Below are 13,281 nucleotides of genomic sequence, written 5' to 3'. Positions count from 1 at the left end.
AGCCTTTAGCTTGATGCGGATGTTGCCTGTGATCCATGGCTTCTGGTTGGGATATGTACGTACAGTCACTGTGGGGACGACGTCGTCGATGCACTTATTGATGAATCCAATGACTGAGGTGGTGTATTCCTCAATGCCATTGGATGAATTTCGGAACATATTAGAGTCTGTGCTAGCAAAACAGTCCTGTAGTGTAGCATCCMCGTCATCTGACCAGTTCCGTATTGAGCAAGTCACTGGTACTTCCTGCTTTAGTGTTTGCTTGTAAGCAGGAATCAACAGGATAGAATTGTGGTCAGATTTTCCAAATGGAGGGCAGGGGAGAGCTTTGTATGCATCTCTGTGTGTGGAGTAAAGATGGTCTAGGATTTTTCCCCTTTGTTGCACATGTGACATGCTGGTAAAAATGTGGTAAAACTGATTTAAGTTTGCCTGCATTAAAGTCCCCAGCCACTAGGAGCGCCGCTTCTGGGTGAGCATTTTCTTCCTTGCTTTATGGCCTTATAGAGTTGGTTGAGAGCGGTCTTAGTGCCAGCTTCGCTTTGTGGTGGTAAATAGACGGCTACAAATAATACAGATGAGAACTCTCTTAGTAGATAGTGTGGTCGACAACTTATGATAAGGTACTCCACCTCAGGCGAGCAATACCTCGAGACTTCTTTAATATTAGACATCGCGCACCAGCTGTTATTGACAAAACTACACATGCCGGTGCATGGAAAATCCCGCCAGCTCTATATTGTCCGTTTCTTCATTCAGCCATGTCTCTGTGAAACATAGGATGTTACCGTTTTTAATGTCCCGTTGGTAGGATAATCTTAATAATAGGTCATCAATTTTATTTTCTAACGATTGAACGTTAGCAAGGAGAATGGAGGGCATTGGGAGTTTACTCGCTTGCCTCCGGCTTCTCAGAAGAATCCCCGATCTGCGTCCCCTTTTCCGGCATCTTTTCTTCACGCGGATCTGGGCCTATTCCAGTGAAAGCAGGATATCCTTCTCGTCGGACTCGTTAAAGGAAAAAGTTTCTTCCAGTCTGTGGTGAGTCATCACTTTTCTGATGTRCAGAAGTTATTTTCGGTCATAAGAGACGGTAGCAGCAACATTATGTACACAATAAGTWTTTTTTAAAGTTTAACAAAACACATTTTTTGGGGGCACAATTGGTTGGGAGAATGTAAAACGTCAGCCATGTTCTTCGGCGCCATCTTAAAAATATCTGTGGAATGGTTGTGTTGACTTATATTATGGTGTGTGTGTTTGTCTCCTGTTCTCTACAGAGGGAAAGACATCCATGCGATCATCACCCTGGTCAATGCTGAAGTGAGCAAGATGGGCGGCAAACTTCCTGTTAAGGATAAAGATGGGAAACATATTGGCTATGAGAAGGTTAAGCAATCACCAGATTCCAGAAACACCCTGACCAAGACACTCATCTTTCCTGCTGAGATCACTTATACTTCATAATGAACTTTTGATTTGTTAATGAAACCCTTCATCTGTCAACCATCCATTTGCTAATTCTACTGTCAGATGAAGGTTGTAATATGACAGGGTGCTTCCACACAGGCTGTGAATAGGCCTAATCATATGACGCCAGCTACATTCCAGRGGTGACATTTTAATTTTATCACTTTTAAAATGATGAGACAGGAACCACCATTACTGTTGGTGTCTTTATTTACCAGTTTGCTATATTTACATGTATGTGATATTTGATYTTATTTAGTTTCATTTAAGGTATATAAGGCAGCTGGGACAATGTGCCATGTTATGTTATTGATGCTGAATATCACCAGGGATATACCAAAAGTGCAGTGACATTGCTGCAGCTTAATCAACACAACTAGGCTATATTTACTTTAACCAAAATAGCAATGTATTTGAAATGTGAAGATAGAACACTGAATCATCATGTTATGTAATTAAGTGGAGTTTCATAGCAAGAATAACATTTTATTGGTATCTCAACCCATAGTTTCAAGCTTACTTTATTACATGTTTTAARGTTATCCCYTCTACATACAACAGAATGTTTTACCATAACGTTTTCTTACCTGCCTTTGTTGTCACATTGAAATATTTTATACATTTATAAATAAATGTTTATCTTTTGCCAACAGTTGGATTGCAGAAGTGTTTTATATCATATTCCTCTGAATTATTCAGCAATSCTGTTTAACTTGAAAAACGTGTAATAGAAAATATACACACATATTTTACTGACCTCCTGTGTTTAGAATATATATTTATGTAGACAAAGTTTTTTTTTTAAATGTATTTTTCGTGATTAATGGATAGGACACAGTCTACAGAGAGAGGAATAAAAAATACTCCATATAGGATTTGCTTTGAACATAATTTGACTAATATCTTCTGTGGGCTCGCTGGGCGGTTACTGCGATTTCTAAAATACTTTCCGGGTCTTTGCAGAAATGTAGTGTTGACAGATGCCAGTATACGCGGGGTGGCAATGGAAGGTTTGCGCGTAAACTGACTTTAATTTACACACTCAGAATAAGGTATATATTGTCCATTAATAACATGGCATGGAATAATGCGTCGACGATTGGTCAAGAACGGCCTATTAAACGTGACTKCATTGAATGCGCACATGTGTATCCTATAGGTGTTACATAAGACACAAACGAAAGTGAAATTAAACGACAAGCAGGGTGACACGATATATAGCAGGCTAGGCTATCTATTCAAGAGGCATCAATTGAGTTGAGAGACCGCGTTTTACTCCAAGGTAGGAACGGTTGTCGTGGTCTAGGACAAAAAATAGAGTAGGCTAAACTGAGTAGACTAAAAGAGGGAAAAAACTTTATTTTGTTGTGATATCGTCGGCAATTATGACTATAGTGGAGTTTGACTTTCATTAATCGAAAATAAGAAACAATACAAGTATTCCAGAAAAACAAACCCTTTAATTACTGTTGAATTACAGTAATTAAATAGCCTCTAATGTGATGTCTTAAAATTAAGGATATTAGTTTAGGCACGCGTTCATTTTTCAGATATAAAAACTACAGGCCTGGAGTGCATATGGCACAGCCATGGTGGTTAATTTCTAGACTGTTACACTAGAATCTGTTTTTAGAATGGTACACTAGAATGTTACTGTTACACTTTTCACTAGAATGTTACACTATTAACTTATAGAATGTTAAGTAAGGGATAATCAACGAGCGTTCTATGGAAGAGAATGAATGACGTGGTAGGTGTGTTCCACGACACGCTAGCGGAGTGGAACTGATCTTCCACTGAGTTGAATTATTTTCCAGAGAATGCATAGAGCCCCGAGTTAATTATCCCTTTTATACCATGTCTATAATTTAACACATTTGCCGCTAGAAATATGTTCAACATCAGCTGAAGTCGCTAGCAACTTTACTATGGATGTGTTCGTAAATTCGCTCTGGTTATCTACTCCTATTTCAGAGGACTCGTCTGAGCTGTGTGCCAGAGGCAGAGCGCAGAACAACTGTCTAATATGGCTGGTGTCAGTAAACGTTGGCAATAAAGCGTAATTAAATTGTTAAATTCTTCACCATTGTGTGTTCCCGAACGCAATGAATTTACAAACATAAAAATCAGAATTTACAAACGCCCAGAGCGCACTCTGGCACTCCAGATTGAATTAAGAACAGACCCTATATAGATAGAGTTATACAATGGGTGGGTCTAATCCTGAATGCTGATTGGTTAAAAGCGCATTCCACAAATTACCACCGGCTAAATCTATGAGATTAAAATTAAGGGCACAAGGCAGACCCAAATGCAGACACAGGATGCAGATGGTTGAGCTCCAATATTTATTAGAACAAAAGGGGTAGGCAAAAGGCAGGTCAGGGACAGGTGAGAGTTCATAAACCAGGTCAAAGTCCAAATAGTACCAGGGGATAGGCAMGCTCGAGGTCAGGACAGGCAGGGGTTTAGTGATCAGGTCCAAGTCCAAACAGTACAAAGGGATAGGCAGGCTGGAAGTCAGAACAGGCAGAGTGGTCAGGCAGGTGGATTCGGCATCAGGACAGGCAAGGGTCAAAACCAGGAGAGCTAGGAAAAACCAGAGACTGGGGAGAAATAGGAGCTAGGAAAACCACTGGTTGACTTGGCAAAACAAGACAAACTGGCACAAAGAGACAGGAAACACAGGGATAAATACCCTGGGGACTAATGGGGAAAACAGGTGACACCTGGAGGTGGGTGGAGACAATCACAAAGACAGGTGAAACAGATCAGGGCATGACAAAAATACCTATTTACTCTGTTCCATCTGATTGCGCAGTCCAATGTCTCATCTCCACTATTAAAAGCATCTAGACATTATCTCACAATTATTTTTAGCCAGCAGAATACCACCCTGCATCACACTGCTGGCTTGCTTCTGAAGCTAAGAAGGGTTGGTCCTGGTCAGTCCCTGGCTGGGAGACCAGGGACTGGAAGTGGTGTTGGAGGGCCAGTATGCYGCACCCTTTCCTCTGGTCTAAAAAACTATCCCAATTCCCCATGGCAGTGATTGTGGACATTGCCCTGTGTATGGTGTTGTCTTTTGGATGGGATGTTAAACGGGTGTCATGACTCTCTGTGGTCACTAAAGATCCCATGGCACTTATCGTAAGAGTAGAGTGTTAACCCCGGTGTCCTGGCTAAATTCCCAATCTGGCCACCTACTGTAATCATCCCAGTTTACAATTGGCTCATTCATCCTCCTCCTCTCCCCTGTAACTATTCCCCAGGTTGTTGCTATGAATGAGAATGTGTTCTCAGTCGACTTACCGGGTTAAATAAATAAAATGAAATTAGACTAACATTTAGTATTCAACAGTGGAGATATGTATAAAACTTGCTGTCATTGTTTCAATATTCAAATTCGATCTCTAGCTGTCTGTCACGTTCTGACCATAGTTATTCTGTATTGTCTTTGTTTTAGTGTGGTCAGGGCGTGAGTTGGGTGGGTATTCTATGTTTTGTGTTTCTATTGTGGGATTGTCTTTTGGCCTGATATGGTTCTCAATCAGAGGCAGGTGTTTGTCATTGTCTCTGATTGGAACCATATTTAGTAGCCTGTTTGATGTGTGGGTTTTGTGGGTGGTTGTCTTCTGTCTTTGTGTCTATCACCAGATAGGACTGTTTCGGTTTTCCCACGTTTTGTATTTTGTAGTGTTCACGTTTTTTGTTGTTATTAAAATGATGAACACTAACCACTCTGCGCTTTGGTCCTCTCCTTCGTCCACCACAGAAGAAAGCCGTTACACTGTCCCATAGTAATGAACATGTCGGAATGAACCGACAGCCAGGCAGCTTTTCTCAGCCAGTCGAAAATCATGAATCAGCATCATTTATCTGGATATATACAAAGAACTATCAATAGAAAACAGGTAAAATGAAACGAAGTGCAGCTAGTTTGCTGTCTTTCCAGCTTCAGTTTGAAGTGATTGTGTTAGTGTGTTGTTGGCTAGCTCCTCTGAACAAACAGTGTTCTGCCGAGAGAGCACATTTTCTATGCAAGGCAAAATTGTGCATCATTAGCTCATTGTTGTGGATGTATCCAAATAAATGTCACTAGAAAACAGTTAAAACAAAATACAATTCCAGCTACTTTGTAGTTACTCTGACGATTAGGTTAGCCGTAGTTGGCTAGCTATCAACCAAGGGTTAAAACCTCTTGGAAATAGGGGCGCCATTTTCACTCTTGGATAAAATCGTGCCCAATTTAAACGGCCTCGTACTCTGTCCTAGATCATATGATATGCATATTATTATTACTATTGGATAAAAAACACTGAAGTTTCTAAAACTGTTTGAATTATATCTGTGAGTAAAACAGAACTCATTTGGCAGGCAAACTTCCAAACAGGAAGTGAAAATTCTGAAAGGGTCTCTGTGAAAGGCATTGCCTATTCAATTGCCTTGTATTTATGGTTCTGTATGCACTTCATACGCCTTCTACTAGATGTCAACAGGCAGTAGAACGTGGAATGAAGTCTCCTAGCCTTTTCTGGGACCGGATGGGACTCGTTGGAGTGAGAGGTCAGCCATATTGGTAGTACCTGGCTACGCACTTGGGTTTGTCATATCGTTTTCTGCAATGCGTTAGGTAGACACGAAGAAATGCTCCGTCTGGGACGTTATTGATATATTTTCTGAAAAACATCCTAAAGATGGATTATCAACTGAGTTTGACCAGTTTATTGTCACTATTATTATGACTTTTTGAATTTTTCGTTCATGCGTAAAATCTTAATGGACACGTGAGTTACACCATGCTAGCCAAAGTTGCTAATTCGACAGAAGAAATGGACATTCTAAAACAAAACAACGGTTTATTGTGGAACTAGGATTCCTGGCACTGCATTCTGATGAAAGATCATTAAAGGTAAGGGAATATTTATGATGTTATTTCGTATTTTGTGGACTCTTTGGACTCCAACATGGCGGAGAATGGCTGAGCGCTGTCTCAGATTATTGCATGCTGTCCTTTGTACTAAAGTTATTTTTTAAATCTAACACAGCGGTTGCATTAAGAACCAGTGTATCTTTAATTATAATGCAACTTGTATTTTTCAGCAAAGTTTATGATGAGTTAATCTGTTAGATTACGTGGCTGTCTAAAATTTCTCCGGACATTTTGGTGCTATTTGTGACCATGGCTGCAATGTAAAACCCCGATTTGTAGCTATAAATATGCACATTTTCGAACAAAACATAAATGTAATGTATAACATGATGTCATAAGACTGTCATCTGATGAAGTTGTTCAAAGGTTAGTGATTAATTTTATCTCTTTGTGGGTTTTGTGAAAGCTATCTTTACGGTGAAAAAATGGCGTTGTGTTTTGGGCTATTGTTGTGAGCTAACATAAATATATGTTGTGTTTTCGCTGTAAAACATTTTAAAAATCGGATATGTTGCCTGGATTCACAAGATGTTTATCTTTCATTTGTCTGTACAACATGTATTTTTCATAAAAGTTTTATGATGAGTATTTCTGTATTTCACGTTGCTCTCTGTAATTATTCTGGCTGTTTTGGTGCCATTTGTGACCATGGCTGCAATGTAAAACCCCGATTTGTAGCTATAAATATGCACATTTTTCGAACAAAACATAAATGTATTGTATACATGATGTCATAAGACTGTCATCTGATGAAGTTGTTCAAAGGTTAGTGATTAATTTATCTCCTATTGTGGGTTTGTGAAAGCTATCTTTGCAGTGAAAAAATGGCATTGTGTGTTGCACTATTGTGGTGAGCTAACATAAATATATGTTCTGTTTTCGCTGTAAAACATATTAAAATCGGACATGTTGGCTGGATTCACAAGATGTTTATCTTTCATTTGCTGTATTGGACTTGTGATTCATGAAATTATATTATATGATATCCCTGTGGCGCTAGGCTAGGCTATGTTAGTCAGCGTTTCTGATGAGGAGGATCCCGGATCCGGAGGGGGCGTCGGTAGAGGTTTTAAGAACGTTTCCAGCCAGTATGGCAATGGGAACATTTAGAATGAACGACTGGTCACATTCATTGATACAGAACAAAAAGACTGAACGACTGGGTCGCATCTCTGGCAACCGAACCGATAGAACGAACGACCAGCCGGCTTGGCTAGCATTCCTAGATCTGTGTCAGGACTATATCTGTGGAAGGATGAAATAGTATGAATAAATTAATCAAAATAACGTTTTTAATGAAAATATGTCAATCATTATTTGAGTATGTTGTAACCGTTGTATAAAAGTGATAATGCCCTGGAAGGCGGTATTTGGAGGATACATTGGCACGGTTTGCCAGCCCTCGACATCTTCTCGTGCTTAACAACACCTGTGCCAATATATCCTCCAAACAGAGATGATTGCACACTCTAGAATGCCCTTCAAGCCAATCAGAAACAAGTATTCAACAATGCCATGGTATAATTAAGCATTAAGGCCGGAGGGGGTGTGGTACATGGCCAATATACCACGGCAGAGGGCTGATCTTAAGCACGATGCAACGCGGAGTGCCTGGATACAGCCCTTAGCCAAGGGTATATTAGCCATAGACTGAAATGTAGGAGCACCAGAAATTAGATTTAAAAAATGTATTGAGATACAGACTATATTGGGTCTATAAGAATTCTAGCTACCTCTGGATATTTGTTTATTATACAAGCTAATTCCATTTGTGGAATATTAGGTTTTTCATTGTTGTAAAAGCAATATATTCCTATTGAGATGCATTACATTGAACATGGTATACTGTCTCTTTAAAGACGTCAGGATTTTGATGATGACATGCAAGAGATATGTCATTCATTTATTGCTTTGATCATGCATCTCCTGAAGAAGCTATGCCTTTTGCTTTCTTAAGAAGATACAAATGGAAGATAAACATGTTGGGTAATATGGGTCAGATCTTTTGTCTTGACTTACTTTACTTTAATGAGTTTATTTGGTAACACTTAATTTTAAGGGGTCCTTATTACAGTGTAACTACATGTATAATTAGACTGTAACAAGTATTATAGTTAAACGTAACCACTTATTACAGTATAACTATAACTACATGTATAATTACACTGTAACAAGTATTATAGTTAACTGTAACCACTTATTACAGTGTAATTGCAACATGTTACTGGTAGTAATTTGATACGAATGGGCAGGTTTCCGCTAAATTCACCAACTTAGTGTTTCGCTTCTTCTCAGCTGCATACAGTCACAAAGGTTGTGATCAACTGTCTGAGAGATTATAGCCTATGCTCAATGGCACTGTTCAAACGATATCTCCACTCAGTGTTGTTGCTAGCACTTGCCCCTAAAATAAAGTGTACCATCTGGGTTAACTTGGTTGAGCTGGTAAAAACAGATCAGTAGGTCAACCTCACTGACTGGAATCTAATATCGGTGGCATATGTGGGAAAATACAGTATTTCAAAGTATAGTGCATGTAATGTTTGGCTAAGAACAATGTCATTACTAGTTGTTACACAGGATTTAGCTCATTAAAATGAAGTGTATCTTGAGGGGTACTTACTTGTAATTAGTGTACAGTACATTACTCTTCCTGACAAACTGGCCCTCATTTGAAAGGTTCTGGAAGTTTCACTTAAGTTCTGTACCTTATTGTAAAATTAAGTGAAACTTCCAGAACCTTTCAAATGAGGGCCAGGTTGTCAGGAAGAGTAATGTACTGTATAAGTAAACATTAATTACAAGTAAGTACCCCTCAAGATACACATGATTTAGCTCGTTCAAATGAATCATAACACTTGGCAATTACATTGTACCTAGGCAAACATTGTGTATAATACTTGAAATGGRGTGTTTTTTGTCATCTGGGATTACCAAATGAACCCAGATAGTACGCTTTATTTTGGTGGCAAGAACTAGAAATAACATTGAGTGAAGATATATTTTCAACAGTGCACATGCATGGGTAAGTAATTAGAGCCGATTGAATATAATCTCTCGGACACCTAGCGCATCCATGAGGGGTCACAACCTTTGTGACAGTTACTGAATCTGATGCAGCTGAGAAGAAACAAAACACTACATTTGTGAATTTAGTGGAAAGCTGCCCATTTGCARGGTAACAAGCATTCATTGTGACACCTCTGTAATTACAGACTGAAATTACCACCAGTTACATGTTGTTATTACAGTGTAACTAATGGTTGTTACAGTTAACTACAATACTTGTTGCAGTCTAATAACACCGTAAAAAGGACCCCTTAAAATGAAGTGTTACCATTTATTTTTACAGGGACAGTGCACATTAATCAAAGTTTCAGTAAAAGTGCCGGTTTTAGCCAGCCAGCTAATTTTCAACCGCAGTCTCTGGGCAGGTTATTAAAAACTGTTACAATAACAATACAGTAACATGTAAACAATACAGTAACATGTAGCAAGCAGATAGAGAAACATAGGACAAGTAACAAGTAACAAGCAGATGGAGAGAAATAGGACAAGTAACACGTAGCAAGCAGATGGAACACTAGGACAAAGTAACACGTAGCAAGCAGACAGCAAAATAGGAAAAGTAACACATAGCAAGCAGATAGAGAAACATAGGACAAGTAACACGTAGCAAGCAGATGGAACAACATAGGACAAGTAGAATGTAGCAAGCAGACAGAGAAACATAGGACAAGTAACACGTAGCAAGCAGATGGAACAACATAGGACAAGTAACACGTAGCAAGCAGACAGCAAAATAGGAAAAGTAACACGTAGCAAGCAGATAGAAAAACATAGAATAAGTAGAATGTAGCAAGCAGACAGCGCAACATAGAACAAGTAGAATGTAGCAAGCAGGCAGATAGACAAACAGAGCAGTAGCACAAAAAGCAACAAAACTAAATACAGTGGGGAGAACAAGTATTTGATACACTGCCGATTTTGCAGGTTTTCCTACTTACAAAGCATGTAGAGGTCTGTAATTTTTATCAGAGGTACACTTCAACTGTGAGAGACGGAATCTAAAACAAAAATCCAGAAAATCACATTGTATGATTTTTAAGTAATTAATTTGCATTTTATTGCATGACATAAGTATTTGATACTTGATAACCAGCTTTGGTATGTTGTAAAAGCGTTACATGGTCGCTGCCCATATCATTGCATACTGCAGAAAATACACGAGAGTTCAGGGGCCTTGCAAAGTTAACCATTTTCACTTCAATTTTCACTGTAACCAAATGAACCCAGATAGTACGCTTTATTTTGGGCAGACTAGAAATAACATTGAGTGAAGAGATATTTTCAACAGTGCACATGCATGGGTAAGTAATTAGAGCGATTGAATATAATCTCCGGACACCTAGCGCATCCCATGAGGGTCACACCTTGTGACAGTTACTGAATCTGATGCAGCTGAGAAGAAAACAAAACACTACATTTGTGAATTAGTGGAAAGCTGCCCATTTGCACGTAACAAGCATCATTGTGGACACCTCTGTAATTACAGACTGAAATTACCAACCAGTTACATGTGTTATTACAGTGTAACTAATGGTTGTTACAGTTAACTACAATACTTGTTGCAGTCTAATAACACCGTAAAAAGACCCCTTAAAATGAAGTGTTACCATTTATTTTACAGGGACAGTTGCACATAATCAAAGTTTCATAAAAGTGCCGGTTTAGCCAGCCAGAGCAATTTTCAACCGCGAGTCTCTGGGCAGGTTATTAAAAACTGTTACAATAACAATACAGTAGACATGTAGCAAGCAGATAGAGAAACATAGGAGACAATAACAAGTAACAAGCAGATGGAGAGAAATAGGACAAGTAACACGTAGCAAGCAGACAGAGAAAATAGAACAAAGTAACACGTAGCAAAGCAGATGGAACAAACATAGGACAAGTAACACGTAGGCAAGCAGACAGCAAAATAGGAAAAGTAACACATAGCAAAGCAGATAGAGAAACATAGGACAAGTAACACGTAGCAAGCAATGGAACAACATAGGACAAGTAGAATGTAGCAAGCCAGACAGAGAAACATAGGACAAGTAACACGTAGCAAGCAGATGGAACAAACATAGACAAGTAACACGTAGCAAGCAGACAGCAAAATAGGAAAAGTAACACGTTAGCAAGCAGATAGAAAAACATAGAAATAAGTAGAATGTAGCAAGCAGACAGCGCAACATAGAACAAGTAAATGTTAGCAAGCAGGCAGATAGACAAACAGAGCAGTAGCACAAAAAGCAACAAAACTAAATACAGTGGAGGAACAAGTATTTGATAACACTGCCGATGTTTGCAGGTTTCTACTTACAAAGCATGTAGAGGTCTGTAATTTTTTAGCAGAGTACACTTCAACTGTGAGAGACGGAATCTAAAACAAAAATCCAGAAATCACATTGTATGATTTTTAAGTAATTAATTGCATTTTATTGCATGACAAAGTATTTTGATCACCTACCAACCAGTAGAATTCCGGCTCTCACAGAACTGTTAGTTTTTCTTTAAGAAGCCCTCCTATTCTTCCATCATGACCTGTATTAACTGCACCTGTTTGAACTCGTTACGCTGATAAAAGACACCTGTCCACACACTCAATCAAACAGACTCCAACCTCTCCACCAATGGCCAAGACCAGAGAGCTGTGTAAGGACATCAGGGATACAATTGTAGACCTGCACAAGGCTGGGATGGGCTACAGACAATAGCAAGCAGCTTGGTAGGAAGGCAACAACTGTTGGCGCAATTATTAGAAAAATGGAAGAAGTTCAAGATGACGGTCAATCACCTCGGTCTGGGGCTCCATGAAGATCTCACCTCGTGGGGCATCAATGATCATGAGGAAGGTGAGGATCAGCCCAGAACTACACGGCAGGACCTGGTCAATGACCTGAAGAGAGCTGGACCACAGTCTCAAAGAAAACCATTAGTACACACCATGCCGTCATGGATTAAAGTCCTGCAGCGCACGCAAGGTCCCCCTGCTCAAGGCCAGCGCATGTCCAGGCCGTTCTAAGTTTGCCAATGACCATCTGGATGATCCAGAGGAGGAATGGAGAAGGATCATGTGGTCTGATGAGAAAAAAATAGAGCTTTTCGTCTAAACTCCACTCGCCGTGTTTCGAGGAAGAAGAAGGATGAGTACAACCCCAAGAACACCATCCCAACCGTGAAGCATGGAGGTGGAACATCATTCTTTGGGGATGCTTTCTGCAAAGGGGACAGGCGACTGCACCGTATTGAGGGAGAGATGGATGGGGCATGTATCGCGAGATCTTGGCCAAACAACCTCCTTCCTTCAGGAAGAGCATTGAAGCATGGTCGTGGCTGGTTCTTCCAGCATGACAACGAGCCCGAAAACCACAGCCAGGGCAACTAAGAGTGGCTCCGTAAGAAGCATCTCAAAGGTCCTGGAGTGCCTAGCCAGTCTCCAGACCTAACCCAATAGAAAATCTTTGGAGGGAGCATGAAAGTCCGTATTGCCCCAGCGACAGCCCCGAAACCTGAAGGATCTGGAGAAGTCTGTATGGAGGAGTGGGCCAAAATCCCTCCTGCAGTGTGCAAACCTGGTCAAAAAACTACAGGAAACGTATGATCTCTGTAATTGCACACAAAGGTTTTCGGTGTACCAAATATTAAGTTCTGCTTTGTCTGATGTATCAAATACTTATGTCATGCAATAAAATGCAAATTATTTATTAAAAATCATACAATGTGATTTTCTGGATTTTTGTTTTAGATTCCGTCTCTCACAGTTAAGTGTACGCTATGATAAAAATTACAGACCTCTACATGCTTTGTAAGTAGGAAAACTTGCCAAG

General features: G+C 39.7%; 1 protein-coding gene across 1 annotated transcript in view; it reads left to right on the top strand.

Moving 5' to 3' along the window:
- The first annotated feature begins 2,644 nt into the window (after positions 1-2,644).
- The window catches only part of LOC111956905 (caspase-8), a 19,467-nt gene continuing 8,830 nt past the window's right edge, over positions 2,645-13,281 (top strand). The window contains exon 1 of the mRNA XM_023977607.2: positions 2,645-2,752. The gene's annotated coding sequence lies outside the window, so the exon portion shown is untranslated. The remainder of the gene's footprint in view (positions 2,753-13,281) is intronic.

This window comes from Salvelinus sp. IW2-2015, linkage group LG32 (assembly GCF_002910315.2).
Source record: "Salvelinus sp. IW2-2015 linkage group LG32, ASM291031v2, whole genome shotgun sequence".
NCBI lineage: Eukaryota > Metazoa > Chordata > Actinopteri > Salmoniformes > Salmonidae > Salvelinus > Salvelinus sp. IW2-2015.
The sequence above is the reverse complement of the archived record's forward strand: the minus strand, read 5'-3'. Positions and strand labels throughout refer to the sequence as shown.